The following is a 22584-nucleotide window of genomic DNA, read 5'->3' on the forward strand; positions in this document are numbered from 1 at the left end:
TGGTTCTGAAAGTTCTAGGTAGTGCTTCATCTGTTACTGCATTGCTTCATGAATGTGAATCAATTGTTATTTATTGACTTCTTAGTCTATTGAGAGTACTGTGGGACACCAAGTAATAACTATATGGTCCTTTTTAGTGAATCTCTTACATTGTATTTTTATGGTCACAGACTGCCCTACTCATGTTAGCTTAGTCACCTTATAATTTCAGTGCCCTTATCTCAAGGGGGGTTTTCTGTGATATTATGAATGGCACATTGTGAACATATCCTGTCAGATAAAAAAAAAAATCCACAACTCTAACACAGTGCTTTTCAATCTTTATTTACCACAAAAAAATGCATTTTACATCAAGAGTATTATGTATCTATCCACCACAATATATCCACCACATATATTCTTTTTTTTTTTTTAAAGATTTATTTATTTGACAGATAGAGATTACAAGTAGGCAGAGAGGCAGGCAGAGAGAGAGGAGGAAGCAGGCTCCCAGCTAAGCAAAGAGCCCGATGCGGGGCTCGATCCCAGCACCCCGGGATCATGACCTGAGCTGAAGGCAGAGGCTTTAACCCGCTGAGCCACCCAGGCGCCCCCACCACATATATTCTTATGTGTGTACATATGTACACACATAAGAATATGTACACACATAAGAATATATGCATATGAACATAATCATGTGCCTGTGTGTATATATGTCAAAACAAATATTTCATAACACAATATTTACCCTCATTGCTTGGCTTTATAAGCCTGTTTATTTTATTTTATTAAAAAAATTTTTGGTGACCGTTATATTGCCTTTTTTTAATCACTAATAGTCTGTGTTCTAAGGAGGAATCTCTGATGATGATGGATACACCACATCATCTTCATTCGTGAGGTAGAGAGACATATACTCAATGGTTTTAGAAATACATCACCACTAAGCACGATGGGAATTTACAGCTCTCCATATTGTCTAGGACACCAACTCCTCTATGTGATCTAGGTTATGTTTTTTTGTAGATTAGGGCACTCCAAGGAAAACATTCATTTATCTAGTCTCTTTTGGGAAGAATAGATGTAAGCAGAATGTTGGGGGAAAGAATGCAAATGAACACTTATAAAGTGCCTATTATGTCCTAGGTACTGTTAGAGGTATTTTGCAAATTTGTTAATTTTGTCTTCAAAAAGAAGTAAGGATCATGGACTATTGTAATATGCCCAAGGTCACTAAATTCTTTTATCTAAGAAATTAAGATAAATTTAGGCCCAAAATCTTTCTGATTTTAAAGCCGGTGTACATTCCACTATGCTGCACTAACTTCCACTTGAAAATTTGACTTGTTTTTATGCATTTGAACTGTACTTTTCTTCCCACCCAATTCATGAAACTCCAACTGCCTCTTTTTGTTTATTTATTTATTTTTTAGTAATCTCTACACCCAATGTGGAGCTTGAATTTAAAATCCCAAGATCAAGAGTCACATGCTCTTCTGACTGAGCCAGTGGGGCACCCCTCCAATTGCCTTTTTAGCAAGATTTATTTGGAATACAGATCATTATACTCCAAGTTTCTTCTATATTCCTTATTTGAGACTCTGATTTGTATAGTGATTAATAGCACAGACTCTGGATTCTCTGGAGCCAGATATCCTGGTTTTGAATCTTGGACCCTCTACTTTGTTAGCTGTATAATCATCTTGAGCAAGGTACTTAGTCTTCAGTGTCCAAATTTCTTCATCTGTAAAAAGAAGATATTAGTGGGGCACCTGGGTGGCTGAGTGGTTTAAGCCTCTGCCTTCGGCTCAGGTCATGATCTCAGGGTCCTGGGATCGAGCCCCGCATTGGGCTCTCTGCTCAGTGGAGAGCCTGTTTTTCCCTCTCTCTATGCTTGCTTGCTTCTCTGCCTACTTGTGACCATTCTCTCTCTGTCAAATAAATAAATAAAATAAAAAAGAAGATATTAGTAACTACTTCATATTGTTTGTATGAGGATTAAAATGAGTGAAGAATGTAAAGGACTTATATGGCATAATGCCTTGCACATAATGCTAAATAAGTGTTATTATAAATGTCTCATGTACTTACCCACAAGGTATATTTTGTTTCAGAAGGATAGCTAGCTGCCTCCATCGTATGCTGTGTGGGATACTGAAAGGACCAAATAGAAGAAAACTGTCTCTTGTAATGCACTTTCATGGTATTCCTTCTTGATTTGAAATTCTAGCCATTAGAGAATCACTGATGGGAAACACAATGAAAAGGAGGGAGTACTATCTTTAGAAGGGCACTAACTCAAGTTACCAAGAAAGGACTTTGTTATACTCTGATATTTAGCCAGATATAAATCTGATTAAATTGGGGACTGGTATAAAATGGAGAGGCCTAGCAAGAGGAGTTGTGGCCCTCTTCTTCTATCTCTGCTTTAACCACAGGGCTATTTGCCTCCTCTTTTATATGTCTAGAGGTAAAATGAGCAATTCTCCTCCCCATAGGGTGTATATTCTGAGTCACTCACTGAACTCTAAACAAAGTTAATGTTCAGATAGTCACTTTGATCCCTATAATTGAGAGATGACTGTACTCCTCTCATTTTAAATATGAGGAAGCTCAAAAAATTCAAATAATTTGCCTTATTGTTTGGGTTTCTCAACCTGGACATTATTGACACTTGGGTTCATATAATTCTTTATTTTAGGGGCCTATTCTGTGTATTGTGGGATGTTTAACAGCATCCCTAATCTCTACCCAGTAGATTCTAGTTGTACTCACTAGCTGTGATAACCAAAAATATTTCTAGACACTGCCAAGTATTCTAGGCATGTAATGTGCAGGGTATAAAATTATCTTGGGTTGAAAACAACTGCTGTGGGTCAGAAACTTATAAGGTGGAGAGCTAGGACTCAAACTCAAGTCTATCTGATTCAGAATCTCATGATTTCAACATTATGTGAAACTGTCCCTATTGAATGTGACATTGATAAGTCCTGAATAGCAAGCAAAATAAAAAGCTTTATGTTATGGGAAGCCAGGTCTGGATACCAGATTTAACCTAACTCACAATTATCGGAAAATTCGTTATAAATACCTTCTTATATTAGAGCTTCACACTGCTTAAAGGAAATGTACAAAATGTGAGGACTTGAGGCCCTTTTTTTTAAGGGAATTAAAAGATTTTCCAGAGTGGGGACACAAAAATGCAAGTGGTATAGGGAGAACTTCGGGACATCAGGCCTTTTAACATTTGCTGCAAATACCTGAAGCAGTTGAAGTAATTCTGCAGACTAAGACTATGGACTAAGATAGCCAGATACACTTGGACTACTTCATGTTTACTCATCAGAGGGAAGGTACTGGGGGAAGTGGGTAGACATCTTTATTTGCAAATGGTAGGGCTCAAAGGTTCTCTAGTTAACTTGCTTAGTTATATTTTAAACTCCCTTTCAGTCCTTGAAGAACACTAAGAACAAAATGAAAACAAGAAGGCAATTTTGGAGCCTGGAACTCTGTATCTAGACATCTTCCACATGATTTACTGCTCACATGTGCAGGATACAAATAATGGTCATGCCAGCATGTGAAAGCTTAAAATACATTCTAATGAAGATCACATTGTGAGCATTGCCAAGACAGAATAAAATGTAATCAGGATTTAAATGTGGATAAAATAATAGCTCCATGGATTCAAGCACACTGATTAATGCCAGAGACACTTATGAAATGCTGTTGTCTGGTCATCAGTGTTATTTTTCTTATGGAGCACTTTGTACTAAAAGCAATAAAAGAGGACAAATAAACTAAGAAGAGAATACCTTATTCTGTAAAAGTAACATGACTCAGGTGAAGTGCTCTAGTTACAGATGATCTATGAACCAAGATTGATAGGTTATCAGCATAACTTTTGAAATATGCATGCTCCAAATATTTCTGAAATATTTACCTTTCAGAGCAGACTCTTTTGCTTTTCTTATGTCTGTGTATAAATGGAAATTTTGTGCTTACTGTATACTCAGCCTTTTTTAAAGCCAAAATTAGCTTTAAGATGTCACTTGAAGAGAAAAATGTGTCTAAACTTAAAAAGAACATCGAAGCAACTTGTAAGCACTCCTGATTTCAATTTTATAACTCAAGACAGTAGTTAAACAAACATACATGCTCATAAAGGTTGATATATTTAAAAATCTGAGTGACAAGAGATGGTGATAAATACATGGTAAATGCTATTAATAGACTTTTTTTTGAAACACGATACAGCAATGAGCACAACAAAATAAAACCTGTTGTATATATCCCTCATATCTCATAATACACCCTCTCTTTCTTGTCAGGTTAGAGTTGTTAGGGAGCAAGCAGAAACTTGTTTGTACTCAGAAAAATATTTACTGAAATGACAACCCATTGCTAAGAAATAATTGAAATTGATAAACCTGTTCAGTGTTGCTCTTTTCATGTAACACTTTGATATAACTGATTTATTAAGAAACAATGATGGTCTTGATGGAATTTCAGCATAGCAATGTAGTACTAACTGTATCTCTACTAACTATAAATGTATCCCCACTATTACCATTGTGTATCACGAAGAGGAAGAGCTTGGGGGAACCAAAATCTAAATGTGAACCCTGGCTTTATATCTGCTTACATTTTTACTCTACTTCCATCATTTGTAACATGAGGTTTGATAAAGACAAAAATGAGGGATGTAGCTAAAATACATAAGATATTTTAGGAACAAAGCAATTGGTAGATACTATTTATAAAATTATTAATATACCTAGTAGATTTACCTTGTTATGGCATAGCAGGAAGACTACTAGACTAGGAACCAAGAGATCTGGATTATAATTGTAGGTTCTATCACTAGGTATGTGACTGCAAATAATTCATTTAGTCTTTCTGTGACTCAGTTTTTTCATTTTTAAATGAAGCATTGGATTAGATAATCTAGCTCCAAGTTTCATTCCTCTCAAATATCTTACATTTTAGTTACTTTGGCTCATATAGAAAGACCAGGTCTTGGCCATAGCCTGCCAGTTACTACTGTACTACTATGTATTGTGAAATTAGCAATAGACTTAAAAAGAGTTCCTTAGGAATTAGCCTAGTATACTTGAAATATAAACTATTTCTGCATAATGCTCCATTGGCAAAAAACTAAATGTAGTAGTTCAGGTAACATGCTATATTGGACCAGTGCACATGCCCTTATTTACATGTTATATAAATGAACCAAAGATGGCCTCTGTATATTGGCCTCTAGACTGTTTATTCCTACACAGCAGGGTGAGATCCACTATCCCAAATTCCCTTTGGCACTAAACTCAAATTTTTACACATGTAATTGTTTTCTTTAAGATTTATTTATTATTTTAAAGAGTGTGGGAGAGTGGGGGGACGGGCAGAGGGAGAGGGAATCTCAAGCAGACTCCCTACTGATCATGGAGTCCCATTTGGGTCTCAATCTCAGGACCTGAGCTGAAATCAGGAGTTGAACCTTAACTGACTATGCCACCCAGGTGCCCCTGCACATCTAATTGTTTCAAACATACTTCAAATAAGCAGATATTTAGCCATTTAGAATCTGCCTGCTTTGCATGCTCTGTGAAACTACAAGACATGTTAACCATTGATAAGAGAAATCCTCCAACAGTAAACCTCTTAACCACTGTTGCTCTTCAGACCTTTTGGACTCAAAGACTCCCTGTGGTGCTGCTGAGGGACATCACCTAGACCCATGAGACCCACCTCTGATAACCCCCTCACCCTGGAGTTCCCTTGCTGTCATCCCCTGCTGTCATCTCCTTCAGGATGGTAGCCACCACCATCACCAAAGCCTTTGAGCAGTCTCATGTTGTGAAGGAGTTCCCTGCATGCCTGCAAACCTGTCAATGTGTCTCCCAAATAAAGCTTGCATGTACAACTGCCATATGTGTAAATCAGAAACACCTAAAGGAAGAAATTTCTAAATAAAGATCCATATAAGAAACCATGTAGAAACCATGATGGAGATTATCAAATACTTTAAACTAAAGAACAATGGAACCACTGTAAATCAAAACTTGTAGAATGCAGAAAAAGCCAGTATTTAGAAGGACATTTATAGCCTGAAATAAATGTATTTGAAAAGAAGAAAGATTGAAAATCACTGAGGCAAACATTCACTTTGAAAAGTTAGACAGAGAACATTAGTATAAAACCAAAAAATAGAAGAAAATCACAAGTACAAAAGCAGATGTTAAAGAAAATACAAAGAAACAACAGGATTAAAAATTGAAATACTAAATATTTGTAATTATTATTAAGATATGGAAACTTCTGACAATATTGTTAAACAAATCAAAAACAATTAAAAAGTATTATCATGAAAAGGGGACCATTGTATTGCTTTGGTAGGAACGTTTGAAGTTAATAACAGGATATTTCTCATTCTATAAATTAGAAAACCAAGATGAAGTGAGAAAATTTTCCAGGTAAATCTGTATTTTCTTTATTCTTTTTTTGAAAGAAAAGAAACAAAAGTTTAATACATCATTATATTTATTTAAAGGGTATGAGTACATAATAACAAATGTGTTTTTAAGATTAACTTATAATGAATTATTTGTTCCAGGAGTACAGGTTGGTGAATCATCAGTCTTACACAATTCACAGCACTCACCATAACACATACCCTCCAATGTCCATAACCCAGCCACCCTATCCCACTCTCCTCCCCGCCAGCAATCCTCAGTTTGTTTCCTGAGATTAAGAGTCTCTTATGGTTTGTCTCCCTCCTGATCCCATCTTGTTACATTTTTTTTCCCTCCCTATCCCCCACGACCCCCCATCTTGTCTCTCAAATTCCTCATATCTGAAAGATCATATGATAATTATCATATGATCATAAGATAATTATCTTTCTCTGAAACCACAGTGAGATACCACCTCATACCAGCCAGGATGGCTAAAATTAACAAGTGCAGGAAATGGCAGATGTTGGCGAGGATGTGGAGAAAGGGGAACCCACCTACACCGTTGGTGGGTATGCAAGCTGGTGCAACCACTCTGGAAAACAGTATGGAGGTTCCTCAAAAAGTTGACAATAGAGCTACCTTACAACCCAACAATTTTACTACTGCGTATTTACCCTAAAGATACAATGTAGTGATCCAAAGGGGCAGATGCACCCGAATGTTTATAGCATCAGTGTCCACAATAGCCAAACTATGGAAAGAACCTAGATGTCCATCAACAGATGAATGAATAAAGAAGAAGTGACATATATATATAGTGTGGAATACTATGCAGCCATCAAAAAACTGAAATCTTGCCATTTACAATGATGTGGATGGAATTAGAGGGTATTATGCTAAGTGAAATAAATAAATCAGAGAAAATGTATTTTCAAAATAAGATCAATTTACTCAAACACTCAGAATAGTCCTATGAACATTAAATACACTGAATTAACATTACAAAAGAATTTGATCTAGTGGGTTTAAAAAGGCATGTATTACAACCCCCCCGGTACAGGTAATTCTTTTCTTTATTCAAATACTGCCAGAAAATAGAAAAAAAGACTTTTTCTCCTAATTTTATGAGAATTTTATAACCCTGATACATAATATAGATAAGAACAGTAAAGGACAGTAACAGGCCAATATCAGAAACATAGATGCAAAAATATTGAGTGTTATATTAGGTAGAGAGAGAGAGAGAGAGAGGAATCGGCAGAACAGAAATACACATAAATAAGAAAGTGGTATATGACAAAAGTGGCATTTAGATCAAGGGGGAAAGGAGGGACTAATCAATGAAAAGTTTAGTTAAGAAAACAAAGTTTTAGAAATAGTGTTCAGTATTCATCATAGTGATTATCTCAGTTTAATTAATGCACATTTTATTTTTAATTTAAAATTACTTAGTTCTTGATTGTTCAGAGGATTTATCCAGGTTGTGCATTATTTTTCTTTTTTCTCCTTTCTCTTTTGGCCTATTTTCAGGTAATTGAACTTTAAGGCAGAAAAAGGAGAAAACAATCAAGTTCCAACATAGTGGCTGGAAGAAGTTTGAAAATTTTCATTAAAGTCATATTTAGGAAAACTTTCACCTCCTCTGGCAGACTAGCTAGTACTGATCAATTGTCCTGCTGTGAACAACTAGAAGACATGAACACAATGTTTTAAAACATCTATCTGAAGACTAAAGAAAGCTGATACTGAGGAATTATGGAGTCAAGAACTGAGAGAACAAAGAAACACTAAACCAATTCTGCTTTGGGTCAGCTTTTCCCTAAATGATATCTGATAATATTAGAAGAGGCTGTTGAGAACCTGAGAAGTTGAGCACAAGTTATATGGTTCTCTGGGGCTTACCAAGGAATGGGAAAACTTATGAACTCTTTATACTTGGGGTTGAGACTCCAAAGGATTAAAACAGATTAAGGGTGAGCCAGAAATACTTTGGAACGCTCAGAAACTGAAAGTATGCTTCAAAAAATGTCATACTCTGTAACTGGGTTGCATTGATCTGTATTGTTTTAGTATCCTAGCCCTTTTCCCAGAAGCAAATTCAAATCTTCTGTGGAGGAAGACGGCATCATCTCAGACCTCAATATCTTTTTTATGATGTTAATATACAATAGCCAGCACTCAATAAAAAAACCAGGCAAATGAAGATAATGAGAGAGAGTGACCAAAACCAAATCAGCAAAAGAAAAACAATACACAACACAGAAAGAAACACAGAAAATTCTAATGAAATTATGAAAACCAAACTTTAAAATAACAGCCTATTAAGATAAAGGAGTATAAACAGTAAACATAAACAGAAACTAAAAATTATAAAAGAGAACCAAATAAAAATTTAATTAAAAAAATACAGTAAACTAAATCAAATCAATGGATGGTCTTAAGATTAGGATCAGCTGAAGAGTTACTTAGGGAAACAGAATGTGTCATGTAAATAGACTGAAGAGCACAGAGACAAAATAACTCAATACACAGAAATGTAAGGGGCATAAGATACAGAAAGTCTAACACATATGGTAATGGAGTCTCATATTGAAAAGAGAAAAAAATGAAGCATAAGCAATTTTTGAAGAGATAATAGCTGGAGATTTTCTAAAGCTGATGAAAAGCATTGAGCCACTGATTCTAAAAGCCTAATGAAATATCAAACAAAATAAGAAAATCACACTGTAATGGTTAATTTTATATGTGAACCTGGACTTGCCTATAGTCGTTTTGTCCAACAATATCTAGTCTGTGCTTGAAAGTTTTTTATTTTTACTTACTTATTTATTTATTTATTTTTTAAGATTTTATTTATTTATTTGACAGACAGAGATCACAAGTAAGCAGAGAGACAGGCAGAGAGAGAGAGAAGGAAGCAGGCTCCCCGCTGAGCAGAGAGCCTGATGCAAGACTCCATCCCAGGAGTGCTTTCCCCTCTCTCTCTGCCTGCCCCTCTGCCTACTTGTGATCTCTGTCTGTCAAATAAATAAATAAGTAAATCTATTTTTCTATATATAGGATCATGTTATCTGCAAATACATATTTACTTTTTCCTTTCTTTTTTTTAAAGATTTTATTTATTTATTTGACAGACAGAGATCACAAGTAGACAGAGGCATGCAGAGAGAGAGAGAGAGGAGGAAGCAGGCTCCCCGCTGAGCAGAGAACCCAATGCAGGGCTTGATCCCAGGACCCTGAGATCATGACCTGAGCCGAAGGCAGAGGCTTAACCCACTGAGCCACTCAGGCGCCCCAGTGCTTAAAGTTTTTTTTTTTTTTTAAAGATGTGATTACATTTAAATCAGTAGATTCTGAATAAAACAGATTACATATCATAATGTGGGTGGGCCTCATCCTATCAACTGAAGGCCATAGGAGCAAAGAGTGAAGTCCCCCGAAGAGGAAGGAATAACCACAGGAGCCAATTCCTTAAAATAAATATCTCTCCTTTCTCTCTCTTTCTCTCTAATTCGCTCTCCAAATGTGGATATATCTCTATATGTAAATATATAGGTATCTAAGATCTATATTTATGTTTATATACTCTTTCTCTGGAGAACCCTGACAGACACAGACAGTTCTCAATAAAACTGTGCAAAGTCAACAAGAGAGAGAAAAATCTTAGAATCAAACAGAGGAAAAGGAAGTATACATTATGTTTATGGACTGGAAGATTAAGTATTTTAAATGTGTAAATACTCCCAAAATTGATCTAAGGAGTCAATAATTTGCAGAAATTACAAGTTGATCCTAAAATTCATATGCAAATGCAAAGGACCCTAAATAGCCAGAAAAATCTTGCCAAAGAAAAACAACTAAGTTGGAGGACTCACACTTACCAATTTCAAAACTTACTCTAAACCTGCAGTAATCAAGGCAGTATGTTACTAGTATAAGGATAGACATACAGATGAAAAGGAACAGAATTCTGAGTACATAAATAAACTCATGCATCTATGATCAGTTTCTTTTTGACAAGGGTTCCAAGACCATTCAGTGGGGGTAAGAATGGTCTTTTCAACAAATGATGCTGTAAGAATGAACTTTAACTCCTCCCTCACGCCAGTCACAAGCCAACTCTAAATGGACCTAAGTGCAAGTTAAAGCTAAAAAATTTTCAGAAAAGAATGGACATAAATCCTCATGACCTTGGATTAGATCACAGTTTTTTATATGACACCAAAGGGACAATCAATTAAAAAAGGATAACTGGGTTTCATCAAAATTGGAAACTTCTGTGCTTCAAAGGACATTATCCTAGTCACTAGACCACCAGAGAGCTGATAAGAGGACATTATCAAGAAAGTGAAGACAATGTAGAGAATGGCAGGAAATATTTCCTCATGATTTATTTGATAAGGGATTTATATGCAGAATATATAAGTGGCTCATATAACTCAACCATATGCATACAAATAATCCAATCATAAAATAGACAAAGGATCCAGATGGACTTCTCTCCAAAGAAGATATATAAATGGCCCACAGGCACATGAAAGATGTGCAACATCATTAGTTGTTAAAGGAATGCAGATTTTTTAAAAAAAGATTTATTTGAGAGAGAGGGAGTGCATGAGTGGGAGGGGGGGCAAAGGGAGCAAATCCCAAGTAGACTCTGTGTTGAGTATGGACCCCAATGCAAGGCTTGGTCTCACAATCCTGAGATCATGACTCGATCCAAAACCAAGAGTAGGATATGCCTAACCAACTACACCACCCAGGTGTCCCAATAATTACAAATTATAAAATTAAAAGATTTAAAATACATTATTAAAAAACTGGTTAAATCCAAAGTCTCTAGTTTAGCTACTAGTAGTGTACCAAAATTAAATCTCAGTTTTAATAATTTGACTATGGGTATATAAGGACATTAACAAGCTGAGTTAAGACATTGAATAGATTTATGCCTTGGGGTGCCTGGGTGGCTCAGTCCTTAAGTGTCTGCCTTCAACTCAGGGCATGATCCCAGAGTCCTGGGATTGAGCCTTGCATTGGGCTTCCTGTTCTGTTGGGAGTCTTTTTCTCCCTTTCCCTCTCCTGCTGCTTGTGTTCCCTCTCTCACTGTCTCTTTCTGTCAACTAAAATAAAATAAAATCTTAAAAAGAGAATTATGTCTTATTTTTGCAATTTTTCTGTAAGTCTAAAATTATTTGAAAATAAGAAGTAAAAAAAAAAAGAAAAGAAAATGTAGAATTGGTGCATTTCGACACCAAACTGGGAGAAAAACCTGAACTTTTAGAGCTAGATAGATTATCTGAGCACTAAAACCTTGTTTCCCTTTGGGCTTATTTCTTTCTGTTTTCCTTGCACAACGACCAAATGTTCCAAAATCCCAAGATTTCCAACAGTAGCAGCTAGTCTAAGTTTCACATTCTGATGATTGATCAAGGAGTTCCTAGATACAAAGTAACATTACCAAACAGACTACTTCATTTTCTCCCAAGCCCACATTTCCTTTTGCTATTTCAATATATATATATATTTTTTGCTATTTCAGTATTTTTATCCAAAAAGCAGCACAGGGCTTACTGCTACATTCCCATAATAGAATCAACAAAACATATCTTTATAAGGAAATATTTCAAATTCTAAAATGTGATGTGCTGGGTTTTTTTCCTGCCAGTGTTTTAGCTTTCCTTCAGTGCAAAAAAAATTTTGTGTTTTTCCTGAAAATTGGTAGCACTTTGTGATCAAGTTTACTGATGAAAAGTTAAAAATCTTTTGTTGGAATAAATGAATAATAAATAAATAATAAATAATAAAAAAAATAATAAATAAATGAATAAAGGAATAAATGAAGACAGATATACTCATGTCTTCAACTAACTAAAGTCCTTGAATTTTAATTTCTTATCAAATAATGGGATTTATGCTTATTAATTTTAAAGGAACATATGCAGTATTTACTATATTAGGTATTTCTCAGCAAGATCAAGAATAGAGAGCATGCAAGTCTTCATTTCCATATGTGTATTTTATGCACACACACAGACACACACAGACATACAAATAAATGCTGTATAGTGCTCAATTTGCTCCCTTTCCTTCTAAAATGAGTAAAGGAATAACAGTGGATATATAATGCTTTTGACAAATAATCTCATTTATTTATGATAATTTCATTAAATGTAATTTAATAGTCATAGTTATTTCTTCCTGAAGTCTTGTTAGAGTAGACTTTATAAAATAATGTGATATTTATTCATTACATCAGTTTTGTTTCAGTTAATTTCATATTTAAGTTAGTTATACTCAAGATGGGTAGACTTACTGCTAGCATTTTCACAATGAACTATTTATTCAGATAAATTAATAGATTAATCGTAAATATACTCCTGTAACATATTATCTTTCTGTAAATATCAGTTTTGGTTTCCTCTAATTTTGACAAACCAGAGTGTCCATTAACAGGTGTTCCCATACTTGATAACTGATTGAATTATGACCCTGAAACAATGCAAACAATAGAATTGCACTTGAATTACTTAAGAAGTAAACTAAAACTTAAAAACTTTAAGTTTTTAATTTTAATTCCTGTTGGTTATCACTGTGTAATACTAGATTCTGGTGTACAATATAGTGATTCAGCACTTCCATACAACCCCCAATTCTTATCACAAGTGTACTCCTTAATCCCCATCATCTTTTTCACCCATTCCCCTGCCCACCTCCCCTCTAGTAACCAAGTAACCAACAGTGTGTTCTCTGTAGTTAAGAGTCTGTTTCTTGGTTTGCCTCTCTGTTGTTTCCCCCCACCCTTTGCTCATTTGTTTTGTTTCTTAAATTCCATGTACAAAATTCCTCATGTGAAGTCATACAGTATTTGTCTTATGGCTGACTTGTTAGCATAATACTCTCTATAGTATAATATACTATACAAATATAGTGTATTTGTATATATATATCTTGGTGCCCAAGACATAATTCTATTCAGTGTCTTCATTCAGCTTGTTAATGTCTTTATATACCCATAGTCAAATTATTAAAACTGAGATTTAACTTTATGCTCTATAGCATAATATGCTATAGAGAATATTACACATCATTGTAAATGGCAGGATTCCATTTTTTGATGATGGAGTAATATTCCACTGGGTTTGGTTTAGGGCCAGAAGAGTGGTCAGGGTTAGGGTTAGGGACCATGTGAGGGTATGTGCTTACTATCCTGCCTGTAGTTCAGAGACCTTTTTAGAGGGATAACTTTAGGGTTAGGGGTTATGGTTATGGTTAGGAGTTCAGGGTTAGTAGTTAGGGTTAGGGTGAGGATATGTGCCTGATATCTTGCATTTCAGAGACCTCTCAGAGGGTAGGTTTAGGGTTATGGTTAGAATTAGAGTTATGGGTTAGGAAGTAAGGGTTAGGGTTAGGGTTAGTGTTGGGGTGAGGGTATGTGCCTGGTCTCTTGTGGTTCAGAGATTGCCCTACTTAATAAAACCCTAGACTTCTGCTGGTGTGATAGCAGGCATCTACCAAGCTTGGATAAAGAAGGGATTTGGGTCCCAAATACTCGTTAATTTTTTTCTTTCCCCAAACTTTTATTTAAATCCCAATTAGCTAATGTACAATGTATTATTAGTTTTAGTTTTGCTATTTAGTGCTTAAACAGTTACATATAAAACTTGGTGCTCAACACATGTACACTCCTTAATCCAATCACCTATTTAACCTGTCCACCCACCCACCTCCATTCTAGTAACCATCAGTTTACTCTCTATTGTTTTATTTTATTTTATTTTATTTATTTGACACAGAGAGAGGTCACAAGTAGGCAGAGAGGCAGCCAGAGAGGCAGGCAGAGAGAGAGGGGGGGAAGCAGGCTCCCCACCGAACAGAGAGCCCGATGCGGGGCTTGATCCCAGGACCCTGAGATCATGACCCGAGCCGAAGGCAGAGGCTTAAACCACTGAGCCACCCAGGCGCCCCTACTCTCTATTGTTAAATGTATTTCTTGGTTTGCCTCTTTCTCCCCCACCATGTTCATTTCTTTTGTTTCTTAAATTACACATATGAGTGAAATCATATGGTATCTGTCTTTCTCTGACTAACTTATTTCATTTAGCATAATACTCTCTAGCTCCATCCATGTTGTTTTAGATGGCAAGATTTCTTTCTTTTTTATGGCTGAGTAATATTCCATTACACACCACCTTTTCTTTATTCATCCATTAGTCAATGAACATTTGGGTTCTTTCCATGATTTGGCTATTGTTGATAATGCTGCTGTACACATCAGGATGTATTTGTCTCTTCCAATCAGTATTTTTGTATTCTTTGGGTAAATACCTAGTAGTGCAATTGCTAGATCATAGGGTACTTCTATTTTTAACTTTCTGAGGAACCTCAATACTGTTTTCCAGGGTGGCCACACCAGTTTGCATTCCCGCCAATAGTGTAAGAGGATTCCCCTTTCTCCATATCCTTGCCAACATCTGTTTTTTCCTGTGTTGTTAACTTTAGCCCTTCTAACAAGTGTGAAGTATTATCTCATCATAGTTTTGACTTATATTTCTCTGATGATCAGTGATGTTGTTGAGCATCTTTTCATGTATCTCCTGGTCATCTGGATGTCTTCCTTGGAGAAATATCTATTTATGTCTTCTGCCCAGTTTTTAACTGAATTATTTGTTCTTAGAGTGTTGAGTTTTATAAGTTCTTTATGTATTTTGGGTCCTAGCCCTTTATCAGATATGTCATTTGCAAATATCTTCCCCCATTCTGTAGGTGCCCTTTTAGTTTTGCTGATTTTTCCTTCACTGTGCAGAAGCTTTTTATTTTGATGAAGTCCTAATACTTTATTTTTGCTTTTGTTTCCCTTGCCTCAGTACACATATCTAGTAAAAAGCTACTATGGCTGATCTCAAAGAGGTTACTTCTTGTGTTCTCTTCTAGGATATGCAGTTTTATTTTTAGCATCAAGTCTACTTCATTGGGGCTAAAATCCTTGGGGACTGATGATCTGTGCATAGCAGGTATAGCAACATTTTATTAGTCACAATAAATAATATAAAAATCCTATTTTTTGTCTTTAAAAATAATAGCTAATATTTGCTGTAATCACTTACTTCCTTATCTCTTTCCCAGAAAATCTATGGAGAGGTACTATCCATCTTTGGGTCTTTGGACCTTAATAATAGTTTATGATATTTAATAACAGTGATAGTAGTTTGTAGTACCAGCAGCAGTAATGATAACAATTAGCATTTATTGAGTGCTTAGTATATGCCAGGCTCTATTATAGTATTGTACTAGCATTATCTCATTTAACCCCTCAGTAGATAATGGGTTCTGTACCATTAATGTTCTCATTTTACAGATGAGGAAAATCAGGCACAGAGAAATTCAGTAACTCTTCTGTGGTTACAGCTTATAAATGAGAGTCGTGATTGAAACTCAGGCAGTCTTGCTCTAGAACTTATGCTCCCTAAGATACCTAGGAATAAACCTAACCAAAGAGACTAAGAATCTATACACAGAAAATTATAAAGTACTCATGAAAGAAATTGAGGAAGACACAAAAAAATGGAAATTCCCTACAATAATTACATAAAGCTCCATTATTTTCCTCTGGTTTTACTAGAATGTGTCATATTACTTTAATATTTTTATTTGCATTTTAACTCATATATTATTCATTCAACAATTACTGGATGCTTACAATGTTGTAGGCATTGTGCTGGGTACAAGACAAACATAGTCATGGTTTTCATGAAATTTAAATTCCACTTAGGAAAACATACATTAAATATGTATTTCTGTAATACAGTATTTAATTACAATTATTATCAGATATGGCTTATTTTATTTTTTATTTTTAAATTTTTTTAGATATCGCTTATTTTAAGGGTACCTCAATCATAAAATGTTTCGGGATTCCTCAGTCAGATACCCTTTTTACCTTTTCTGAGCTCCTCCAGTACTCTACCACTTAAATGGTAAGCAATATGGTTTGCCATATATTATAGCTGTTTGGACATTTGAACTTTATTGTTTTCTAAAGGTCCCGTTCACAGAGATTGGTTTTTACTTATCTACAACTGGTGGTGCGCAATGTAATACCTTTTTACATGGTGTACATGGTCTTCATGTTTGTTGACTGCTTAAATTAAATTAAGGTAAATTAAATCTGCTTGTGTTGTTAGAATAATAAAGATGATGAGTGAACCACCTTAAAAATAGGACAACTTTTGACTTACTCACATATCAATTGCTTAAGTAGTTTCAATAGGTTCAGACTGGGACCAACTCTTGTACTTGCTATCTGTATTAGCTGAGCTTAATAAAAGCAGAATAGGCACTAAATTAATGGATTGCCACTTGTAGCTGTTGCTCTCACCGTAAGAACCATTTTGCCAAAGTGCACAGAATTTCTAACAAAGAAACATCTCTTTTTAAAATATGTCCAGAGTCACTTGATTTTACTCAGGTTATGCTTAGTAAAATAAAGAACTGGGAAGATTGGAGGCATCCATCCTTTATTTAAGCAGAAATATAAATGTTTTAGGTATAGTGGCATACATTCTGGAGGTTTTAAATTGTAAAAAGAGAACTTCTTTGTTGTAGCACACAATTAGAGGTGGCTTGGTGTGTCAGCAAAATGACACCAAAGAGGACTTTGGTGTTTAAAACATAAAACATGTGTTTTAAAATTCACTATTAAAAATGACATTTTCTGTGTTTTGAAAATAAGATATATGGGTAAGCATTATATATAAAAAGCTGAGATTGTTAATCATGACTGCACATTTTTAAATGGTGGAATACTTAATTTGGAATACTATGTTTTTTTCCAATCATGTAGGCAAAGTCATTCTATGACATAATTACTTAAAATAAAAATCAAAAGAGAAGCTGATTAACTTTGTTAATAAAAAGTTGGATTTTGTAATGTATCGATAATGATATGTAACTTCTGAGAAATACTGAATTTAGTTTTTTTCCCATTTCTAACTAGAGCATTAGAAAACGGGTAAAGCCATATGTCAAATGATTTCTACTACAATAGCTGCTGAAAAACATATTGTTGATTATTGAATTTATTTATTCTATTTAACATATACACATGATTGAATAAAATGCATTTTATTACTCATAAGGGTATCTTTATTTAAAATAGGTACATTTTAGAAAATTTTAAAAAGTAGCATGATACAGCTATAGGAAGATTTTGGAAGGTTCTTAGATAAAATAATAAAATAATAAGTAAGTTAGGAACAGGGCTCTGGTTTGCAGTTACTCATGCAAACACGCACAATATATTTATATGTACAAAATGCATGATGTGTGTACAAATATATTATAAGTAAAGGTAAAATTTCAACTTACTTTAAAACAGTCTGTTATATAAAAATAAAAGTTTAAAAGAAATAGAAAAGGAAATTAAGAAATAATCACAATTAGGTTTCAAATGAATGCCACGCATTCCACTACTTAAAACTCTATGGTCATAATTTAAAATCTCAGCTCTGGTATATGATGTTTCTGTGTATACCTTATTTTCAAAATGGAAACTTTTTAAATAGTGGATTATAAAAGACATATATCCTATTTTTAAGACCAAAATGCTCTTTGATGCCATTCCACTGGCATGTCATCCACCTTATCTGGTTGCTACTTTAAATCTGGTAGAACATCTGCAATGTACTATTTGTTCTACAAAAGGATTACTTCATGGATGGCAAAACTTAAAGATGGAGTTCCTATAATGTGTTTCAACTCACAAAAATATAATTTAAACGCAAACATTTAGAAATACCATTATCTTATATAAAGAACAATGTTTATACAAGCCAATGATGAGAACTAACTACAGCATAGAGCAGGGATACACAAAATTCTTCTGTGAAGGACCACATAGTGAATATTTAGGCTTTGCAGGCTATATGGTCATGATAACAACTACTCAACTCTGCCATTGTACCATGAAGGTATGCTTAGATAATATGAATAAGCTTGGCTGTATTCAAATAACACTTTAATAAAAACAGGTAGTGAGTTGTGTTGTAGTTGGGTCATAGTATGCTTACCTCTGGAATCTGTGTTTCTCCTAAGCCCTTTCAAGAAAGTGCAGAATGTTAATAAATGAATTAATGGAAGGGTGAATTAATGGGTCAATGAATAAGTAAATGAATAAACTGCTAAACTAAACTAGACTAAAATTAAAGGAGACCTAGCTAGGACATTCCATAATGAAGTTGGTTTGTTAAAGTAGAAGGGTAAAGTTTAAGTGTTTTGATTGCTGTTAAAAAGAGCATGACAAACATGCATTTGGATCCCAGAAAAACAGTCTGACACAATTCTTTTGAAATCTCTTTTAATTTTACTGGAATGAAAATAATATTCCCAAATAATTCTATCTATATACTACCAGTCAAGATGCATGGAAGTTACATCAACACAATGGCAGATTAATAAGTTCTGGGCCCTTTTTCCTTTCATAGAGTCACGAATTCAACAATACATGGACTGTTTCCCTTTGTGAGAAATCAGAAGCCAATTAAGAGACTCCTGTACCCGGGCGCCTGGGTGGCTCAGTGGGTTAAGCCGCTGCCTTCGGCTCAGGTCATGATCTCGGGGTCCTGGGATCGAGTCCCGCATCGGGCTCTCTGCTCTGCAGGGAGCCTGCTTCCCTCTCTCTCTCTCTGCCTGCCTCTCTATCTACTTGTGATCTCTCTCTGTCAAATAAATAAATAAAATCTTTAAAAAAAAAAAAAAAAAAAAAAAAAAAAAAAAAAAAAAAAAAGAGACTCCTGTACCCTAGGCAAGTACAAAATCATCCACACTAAAACCAGTTGGAAAATTTGTAACATCTTCTCACCATACTCTTTCTCCCTGGCATACTGCCACATCATTGGGAGGAAGAGTGTAACATGCATCCAACATTCCAGCTTTTGGGGGCGATCCAAGAGATAGGTTTCTGTCTCACATGTCTCAAGTGTGGACACGATCTGACATAGTCTAGATACCTGGGGGCACTGAGAACAAATTAGAACTGGGTTTCATGCTACTGTTCCAGAGGATCTGTGGTAAATTAGAGAATATAGCTTAATGGACTTTCCCTCAGGGTGAAAAGAGTGGAGCAAGTATAGAATATTCTGTTTTTTTGGAGAGCTTCCCAAGGAATTGGATTCTGTCTTACCTAACTTAGGATGTAGACAGGACACAGCATATTCTAGATACCTGGAGACCACTGAGAACAAAAGGAGGTGGATGGTAGGTTGCTACTCTGTCGTTCAAAGGGACCATGGTACAGCAGACAAATACTAGAAGGAACAGGAGATGGCAGGCCCCTAAAAAAAGAAACTGGAAAAATCCTTTATGAAGAATATAAAATAAAAGGCTCGAGAAGAAACATCCAGAGAAACAGTTTGAGAGGCCCTCAGAATCTCTATCCAGGCTGATTGGTGAAGGTCTTTTTCTGTTCAAAGTTAGTCTATAAATTCTGTGAGCGGTGGATGGTTTATTTATTTATTTTTTTTCAAATGTATGCATACTAACACAAAGTTACAAGGAACATGAATAGGGAATAATTGTCCAAACAAAGGAACAAAATAAATTTCCAATGATTGATACTAAATAAATGGAGGTATATGAATTATCTGAATATAAGAATTAAAAATAACCATTGTGAAGATGCCCAGTGAGCTCAGGAAATATTGCATGAACAAAATAAGAATTTCAACAAAAAGAGAAAATACACAAAATACAGAAAATACACAAAAAATACAGAAAAAAGAGAAAATACACAAACAGAAATTTTGAAGCTGAGGAATGTAAAAACTGAACAGAAAAATTCACTATATGGATTCTGGAGCAGACTTGATCAAGTAGAAGAAAGGATTAGTGAACTCAAGGATAAGCCACTTGAAATTATCTAGTCAAAGGAGCAATAAATAAAAAAGAATGAAAAAAATATTAAGAAAGCCTAAGGGATGGGTGAGACATCACATTACAGGAGTTCCAGAAGGAAAAAAGAGAAAGGGTCAGAAAACTCATTTAAAGAAATAATGGGCCAAATTTTTCCAAATTTAGGAAAGGAAACGGGCATCCAGATTCAAGAATACCACTTGACCCTAAGAAAAAGACCATACTGGGACATATTATAATTAAATTGTCAAAATTCAAGGACAAAGGATTTTGAAAGCAGCAAGATAAATACAACTCATCATGTACAAGGGAATCCCCATAAAACTATCAGTGGATTTCTCAGCAGAAATTTTGCAGGCCAGAAAGAAGCAGGATGATATATACAAAGTGCCAAAATTAAAATACCTCCCATCTAGGAATATCATACTTGGCAAAAATGTCTTAAAAGTGAAAGAGAGATAAAGACATTCCCAGACAAACAAAAGCTAAGGGAGTTCACCACCAGATCTGCCTTACAAGAAATGCTAAAGCGAGTCCTTCAAGTTGGAATAAAAATATTAAACAGTAACATGAAAGATATGAATGTATAAAGCTCATGTAAATATATAGACAAATAGAGAATAATGTAATACTGTAACAGTGATGCATAAATCACTTTTAACTCTGGCATAGAAATTAAAAGAATAAAAAATAACTACCTATAAACATATGTTAATGAATATATAACATAGAAAGATGTAATAAATGTAACATAATATATTGGAGGAGGAGAGAAATAAGTATAGCTTTTGTATGCAACCGAACCTAAATTGTTACCAGCTTAAAATAGATTATAACTGTTATAAATATAAGATGATTTATGTAAGCCCCACGGTAACCACAAAGAAAACACCTATAAGAAATATACAAAAGAAAAAGAGGAAGAAATCAAAGCATGTCACTACAAAAAATTATGAAATATAAAGGAATACAGCAAGAGAGGAAAAGACAAAGGAACTACAAGACTAATAGAAAACACTTAACAAAATGACAATAGTAAATAATAATGGTAAATGTTTTTCTGTAAATAATTAATTTAAATATAAATGGATTAAACTGGGCTGCCTGGGTGGCTCAGTGGGTTAAAGCCTCTGCCTTCAGCTCAGGTCGTGATCCCAGGGTCTTGGGATCGAGCCCCGCATTGGGCTCTCTGCTTCCTCCTCTCTCTCTGCCTGCTTCTCTGCCTACTTGTGCTCTCTGTCTGTAAAATAAATAAATAAAATCTTTAAAAAAATAAATAAATGGATTAAACTTTCCAACCAAAAGACATGGAGTGGCTGAATGAATAAAAATCAAGATATATTCCATTTTGTTCCACAAATGTGGCAACCAAAAGAAAGCATGCTGCACTTACATCAAACAAAAATAGACACTATGCCCAAAACTGTCACAAGAGATAAAGACCTAATATAATGATAAAAAGGTCAGTTCACTAGAAAGATAAAACAATTATAAATATACATGCACTCAACATCAGAGTACCTAACTATATGAAGCAAACAGTAACAGAACTGAAGGGAGAAATAGATACTAACACAATAATAGTAGGAGATATCAATATTCCACTTTCAATAATGGATAGAACATACAGACAGAAGGTCAACAAGGAAACAGAGCACTTGAACAATACTAAAGACCAAACAGGCTTTATAAACATTTATAAAGAACATTCTGCCTAACAGCACAACACATACTCTCAAGCACACATGGAATATTTCTCCAGGATAAATCACATGTGAGATCACAAAACAAGTCTTAGCAAATTTGAGAAGATTGAAATCATACCAAGTATCTTTTCCAACCATAATATAATGAAAACTAGAAATCAAGAGCAGAAAGAAAACTGATAAATTCACATATATGTCAAAATTAAACAACATACTCTTGAACATCGAATGGGTCAAAGCAAGAAACAAAAGCAAAGTTAGAAAGTATCTTGAGATAAATGAAAATGAAAATACAACATACTAAGAATTATGGATGCAGCAAAAGCAATAATATAGCAGTAAGTTTATAGCCATATATGTCTACAATAAAAGAAGAAAACTCTCAACCTAACTCTACACTTCAGGGAAATAGAAAAAGAGCTAAGCCTAAAGCTGATGGAAGGAAATAACAAAAGAGCAGAAATAAAGGAAATAGAGAATAGAAAAATGATGGAAAAATTGATGAAACTGAGTTGTTTTTTAAAAAGGAAAAACAA

Source organism: Meles meles, chromosome X (genome assembly GCF_922984935.1).
Source record: "Meles meles chromosome X, mMelMel3.1 paternal haplotype, whole genome shotgun sequence".
In the NCBI taxonomy this organism is placed as follows: Eukaryota; Metazoa; Chordata; class Mammalia; order Carnivora; family Mustelidae; genus Meles; species Meles meles.